Source organism: Nematolebias whitei, chromosome 3, assembly GCF_014905685.2.
Source record: "Nematolebias whitei isolate Nwh7 chromosome 3, NemWhi1, whole genome shotgun sequence".
NCBI lineage: Eukaryota > Metazoa > Chordata > Actinopteri > Cyprinodontiformes > Rivulidae > Nematolebias > Nematolebias whitei.
The window spans coordinates 7,123,800-7,131,246 of NC_056500.1; positions in this window are offsets into that span (position 1 = coordinate 7,123,800).

Genomic DNA, 7,447 nt, shown 5'->3' on the forward strand with positions numbered 1-7,447 from the left:
GCTGCACCACCCAGGCGAAATGCAGCTTATGTGACCATTAAAGTGCATTTATTAAGGGCGAGTTCAAATGAGACACACCTTTACTATAATGTCGAGCAAACAAACAATTGTTTTTAAAATTTAATTGTGTTAAATTCTTGTTAAAGTCCTCCTGTGCACACTCCCACAGCCGCCATTTGGCAGCCAATCGATTTTTGGCACATGAGCCCACGTTTCCAAGTGGTCAGCGGTGATGCATAATAGGTGCGACTTATAAGGCGAAGCGACATTTTATTTATTTTTTCCCCCCACTTTATTAGACATAATTGGACTGATGCGACTTATATGGTGGTGCAACTTTTAAGGAAGAAAGTACGGTAAATAGCTGTCACTGATGAGTTTCAATTTCTGGAAATTCAACAGGAGGCGAAGATGAAGCGTTTCTCCCAAAAAGAAAATTGCACAGATGACATGATTTAACCTTTTTTGTGTTTATTTACCTGGATGAATGAGCTTACAAACTTCATGTGTGTGTGTGTGTGTGTGTGTGAGAGTTTCTATATTATATAGAATATAAGCAAATATTTGTGAATCTATCAAGCCATACTAACTTTTAAAAAAAAGTTTGTGTATTCAAATTTTAAATGGTATGATTATTGTATGTGGTAGGATATTAACAATAGGTTATGCTATTTTAAATATTGCTTTTTTTGTTTGTTTGCCTTTAACATAACTTGTGAAGCCATTTGAACCAAAGATTAAATAATAAGTCCAGTCATGAACTGGTTTGTGACAAAATAAATATGGATTAAAAACACTGTCACCATGTCTTACCAAATGGCACAATGTCAATATTTCTGTCTACTACTACTACTGCTACTATTATTATTATTATTATTATTATTATTATTATTATTATTATTATTATTACACTACTGCTGATATTGGCACTTCTGCAGTTCCAAACTGAGGTGAGTTTGGCAAAGTTAGAAGAAAGATGGATCACAAACAACCACAGAAATGTCAAGGACACGAACATAAGGTCAAAGACTCGTTTCCATTGCTCCTGCAGAGAAGTGCCTCTGGAAATGAGAAACAAACATGTGTTGGTCTTGCGCTAGCTTTTGGCCGTATATCTTTGTAAATTACACAAAAAACATAAAAGCTGCATGACACCACTAATTTGCAGTGATAGCACTTTTTTTTTAATTCCAGCACTACCTACTGAGGTGAGAGAAATTTTCCCCCATATGTTTCTGACTCAGTTTTATGATTTTACCGCTCTGCAGGATGACTGTAAATCACCACACGTGGACTTAAAGGAAGAAAGTAAAAAGCACCAAAAGACAAACAGTATCTTTACACAGCTTCCTGCCCACCACCTACACTCTATCACATTCCCAGCACACACCTCCCCCACCATAACCCAGATGGTTTGTCCAAGCTGCAGAGCGGAGAGACACCGAGGCCACAGAGCATCAGACTGAGGGATTCTGCCTTCCCAGCTGAGCTTTTAACACAAGGAACAACAGCCCACATCCACTGCATGAGATGCTATGTGTCAGACAGAGATGGCCAGAGAGAACGACAAGATGAAAGAGAGACGGGGAGACAACAGACACAGAAGCACAGCTCCCCACAGTGGAGCTCTCCTGTACCATCCATTGTATGCCACAAAAAAAAAACAATTAAGAGATGTAAACGCATCGTTTCTGGCAGAAAGCTGTTGGATCAACCAATATATTGGGGTTTTATTTTGTATTCCTTAAAGCTAAGTCTATGACGGACTAATCCAATAATCACAAACCAAGGTGGACCATTGAGAAGCACACTCATAGCCTCCAAAAACAGTGGTTCCACAACAAGCCTTTTACATTATTTGTGTTGTTGTTTTTAATTTTTCATTATCATCTGGACTTTTCACATCAAATCAAAAAAACAAAATGTGCATGAAGGTCTTTCATTTGATATTCAGCTCTGTATGGGCCATGCCCTGCAAGCACTCTGTCAAACATAATGTAATTAGAGAATTGGGTTGACACAGGCAAACAAGGGTGATGAAGGCTAATCAACTTCCCGAGTCACTTTTCATCTGTAATCACAGGGACAACAAGAGAGCGACCGAGGCAGATGGAAATTAAAATGATTAGAAACTTAAATCCCAGACCATTTAAGTTTGAAGAGAAGGTAACCGCAATTAAATTGATCATTTATTTACATCTTTCATTAATATCCTCATCCTCTCTCTGCCCTAATTTCATATTCGCTCATCTGCTTTCAAAATGATGAGGCATACATTATGTGCATAACTGCACACAGGAGCATTGATCTCCATGTCATTGTTAAACATTTCATGCCCAAACTATAAACATTATGCTGCCGAAACAGACACTTTGCAAATGACCTTTTATGGCCTGGCTGCAGGGATTTGCTCCCATCCAACCTCAAACAGATTAGTGAGGTCAGCGACTGATGTAAGATGAATATTGGATTATAGTCTGGATGCTTGCCTGTTCCTAAAGTGTTGCATGGGGATAAGATCACAACTTCAAAAAGACTTGACTACTTCCCTATGAGGAGAACTAAAATGGGTGCTTTGTGCACAAGTGTACCTTTTTTAGAAAAAGCAAGCATCCACTATGACATTACCTTTTATTTTATTGTAATAAGTTAAACACAAGAGAAACAGCCTCTTACAGTAACAACTAGCACTGCAGGCTAATAAGAAGGGCGACGCCTGTAGAGACTCCTGCGATTGATTAGCTTGATGTTATTAGCTGTTCTCAGAAACTATTCTTCCATGAAAATTGTTATTTATGAAGGAGTGTGGAACAATCGCTTCTTGATTCTTGGAGTAGTGCTGCTCTGATTATGTCTAACATAACCATAATTATTGAAGTTACAGTTGGAAAAATGCAGACATTTTAAGAGCACAGTGCTACCATAAATCCATGTTGCTGTATGTCTCATTACTGTAACTGCATTTCCCCAAAGAGATATTAATGTGATTCTGTAAAGTCCAGAGCTAACTGATTGCTCAAAATATAATATATGACTGAATATCTGGTATTTATGTCCAGGATCATTGACTCAGTTTTATGATTGCTTGCTACTAACTCGCTAAGCAATGTTGCATGTATTCAAATAATTAACATTAGGTTGTGACCAAACAAATTAATACTCATGTCAGAAATATTCAGCTTGCATACACCAGCCCAAATTAAATTATCTTCATTGAAGTTTGTAAAAATGTATAAAAACAGCATGCAAATGAAGTATTACAATACAATTACTTGAAAATTCAAAATATCATATTTTTCGGACTATATGGCGCAACATCAATGGACAGGTCTGTTGTCATACATAAGGTGCACCGGATTATAAGGCGCATTAAGCAAAACAAGTTAATTTTGGCAGATTTTCGAGCGCCATGTACCACATGAAATCATTCTGAGGTCAATAAGCACAAGAATTAATACATAAGGTGCACCAGATTATAAGGCTCGCTGTTAATTCTTGAGAAAATTAAAGGATTTTAAGTGTTCCTTAAAGTCTGAAAAATATGGTACATGAATTTAATTATTTATGAGAAAAAATGTATTTATCACATTAAAAAGAATCTTGTGAATGATCAATAACAAAGTGAAACATCTCATATATATGTATTGTTCTTTTCTTGTAATAATGTTGTGAGTTGTCCTTCTTCAGCATTCACCCACCAAATGTACCAGCATCTTACATTAAGGGTTTATGCAAATGATCATTAATCTGAATAGTATTTTTTTTATTTGTATATAAAGTTGTGTTATATAAGACACATTTTGATGCACAATGTCTAAATAGAGCTCCAAAAACAACTGTTATTTCTTTTTTTAATAATGTGTTCCTCATAATCAAGTGAGTATCTGTTGTTTGAATGTTTATGTAATATAACTTAACCACAAAATTTAAATCTTTAGTAACACGTTGCCAATTTAAATCCCTTAAATGTATCTGTATTGTACCTGACTTATCCAGTCGTTCAAAGAAAAATACTGTAGGACAATAATGTAAAGAGCAGATTGAATAGAATCTTTATTGTCATTGTGCACACGTTGCACAACAAAATTTAAAGTGTAATTCTTTTCAGTGCCTGAAAAGAAAAACAAACAAACAAACATTATAATAGTAATAAAAACACAGTTGAAAAATGCTAACCTGCTAAAAGAGAACGAGCAATTGATGCGCACACACAATGAGGATGAGGAAATCATCGACTGATAAGGCTGAAGCGATCGGTTCAAATTTGCAGGCAGGGGATGAATTTCAAGCACATGCAAATTAGATTTGGCTAAACAGTTATTTGATAGTAAACAGTTCTCAGCTAAAATTGTTCAAAAATATCTTGTGGGGACTGAGTGAAATGTCAGGATGTAAACAGTATGACGCTGGAACTGATGGGGTGATGAAAATAAGGTGTGATGAGACCGAGGCATGATGACACTTCAGGAACAAGAGAAATGTGCTAAAGAAGGTGACAGGCTCATGGCGCCACACAAAGAAGCAGATACAAATAGACAACTGCAGGCGGCAGGAGGAAATGGATAAAATGAGAACAATAGGGGTCAACAAGGCAGCTGGTGTGGCAGAAACCCTAACAAACTCAACTGGAGGGCACATAGCTGAGGAAACAAGGCACACTTGCCTCAGAAGCCATTCAATTGAGCACCATATTTGTCAGCTTATAGTTTGTGTGTATGTGTGTGTGTGTGGGGGGGGGGGGGGGTTGCTTTTTGCATAATTTGCATGCCCTGCGACTTATACTCTGAAGCGACTTATTTATGGATTTATTTATTTTTTTATTTTTTCCCATATGTATAAACTAATTTGTGGCTGAGATATAACTGTTTTCATTCATTCTGACTGACAATATTGATCATACCAAATGTATGGCATGTCGTTGTGTCATGTAATAGGTAAAAGTGGCTAATGACACAATTGGCCTGTCACCCTCGTCCAGCTCGCCTGGAGCTTTTATTATGTGACTTTTAATCATTGCATTCACTTTTATTTTCTGACTGTATGATTGTTTCATTATGTGTACAGCACTTTGGATGTTTAAAGTGCTCTATAAATAAAGCTGGTATGGTATGGTAAGTAAAAGTTCAACTGAGACACACCTTTACTATAATTTTGAGCAAACAAATAATTGTTTTAAGTGTTAGTCTTGTTAAATTCTTGTTAAGCCCTCCCGTGCACACACCCCTGGCCGCAATTTGGCAGCCAATCGATTTATGGCACAACACTGGCCCACATTTCTGGGTTGTCAGTGGTGATGCATAATAGATGCGACTTATATGGTGAAGTGACATATTTGTGTATTTTTCCACTTTATTAGACATATTTGGACTGATGCGACTTATACGCGGTGTGACGCGTACAGCGGAAAATATGTTTTTATTTGAGATAATATACCGATTGTGCATAAAAAAATAAAATAAAAATCAAATATTACATCATGGGTCGCAGAAACGCTAAATCCATCTTCTGTTTCTCCGACCTTTGTTCTCAGTGGCAATCTTTCTTTTGATCTAAAACTCTGATCTATGCGATGAATTACTTGTTTATAGATATGCATGGTCATAAATATAAGAAAAATGCTTGACGTTATCAAAGCAGCTCAAACATGTTAGTCCATCATTCTGGGATTTTTTGAATCTGAAAAGCTTCCGTGCATTGTGATGGTTAAATATTTTTAAACTGAGCTGAAGCGTATTAATTTGATGCAATTGTGACAGATTATGCCGCAGATGTATGCAAAGGTTGAGCATGAGAAAAAGGCAGGGAAATGCAACATGTTATCGTGTTGAGAAGACAAAGGGAGCTGTCGTCAGTCACTGTTAAGTGAAAGGACAGAAGAAAGGTTGCAGCTGAGTTGATGATGAATTCCACAGAAAGCAGAAATCTGACAGGTTTTTGTTGGAAACATAATAGTCTCAGCATCTCCAGTGAGGTCATTACAGATGCAAATCCCATTCACGGTGGTGTTTTATGTCACCTGTTTCTTGATGTTCTAGGACAGCCACGGAAAGTGGCCCGTGGAGGAACTGCAAATCAAGACAGAAAAATAGAAATGGGTGGACAGATAGGCTACCTTCACTGGCAGCGCTGTCCCTCTTTTGTCTTCTCCCCCCCTCCTTCCTTTTGTCTCTGATCACAGCTCCACAGTTTGTTCTCCCATCACTCATTTTCATTGCCCTATCTCTTTTCCCATCTCTCTCTCGATGTTAGACGAGGACGTTGCACCCCACCTCCGCCTGATTCTCAAGCATCTGTTTTTTTTTTGCCAACAGTTTTCTCCTGAGAGTTTGATGCTCTCAGGGGCTGTGTGTGAACTGGGTTAAAAAGCATATTTTTTTGTGCAAATGTCTGGTTCTTGAAAGGGAAAATAGGTCCCAACAGTATGAGATAGGTTGTGGTGTAAGCTCAAATTGCTTGTAAAGCAAGTCTCCAGATCACTTGTTGTTATATGTAGCATTCACAGATAGCTGCATTAGTTTGTCTTGTTCAATGAATGACATAAAGTCATCCACTTAATGTGCACATACATATTTCAACCTTTCAAAACTTAAATTTCAGTGTGATCCTAAGGATGATGAGGCTTAGTTAAACAAAACTAAAAAAAAAAAATAAATGTACACACTTATGCACACTGGCAAATAAAGCTATGCTGATCAGGTATATGACAAGTCTACAAACAAAGAAACAGCAGAGAGATTACCTCTTCAGTGTGACAACAAGGTGCCACGCTCAGTGCCAAGGTTGTTTTGTCAAATACCTTGAAGGACTGAAACATGGGAGATTCAAGCTATTTCAAATTATTATAATTTTTTTTTATCAATTTGGAGTAAATTAAAATTTTAATATGTTATTTCATGGTAAAACATAAAAAAATATCCTGACACATATAGGTATTAGAATTAGCACATTTGCTTTGAAGGTGTGCAACATTAAATGTTGTGTTACAGACTATCTGATAACACTATTGGTAATCTATAATAGTTTATATGACAGTTTTATTTTATATAATATTTTATAGTTTAGGGAGACACGGTGGCTCAGTTGGTAGAGATGTTGCCTCTCAGCAAGAAGGTCACTGATTCAAATCTTGGCCAGGAACTTTTCTAGGTGGAGTTTGCATGTTCTCTCTGTGCATGTGTGGGTTTTCTCCGGGTGCTCCGGTTTCCACCCACACACCAAAAACATGCATGTTAGGCTGATTGGTGACTCTAAATTGTCCCTGTGAGTGAGAGACTGAGTGGTTGTTTGTCTCTATGTGTCCCTGTGATGAACTGGAGACCTGCCCAGGGTGTACCCCGCCCCTCACACAGTGATAGCTGGACATGAGCACCAGTGACCCCCACGACTTGAAAAGGAAGAAGCGGGTAAAGACGATGGATGGATGGATGGATGGATGGATGGATGGATG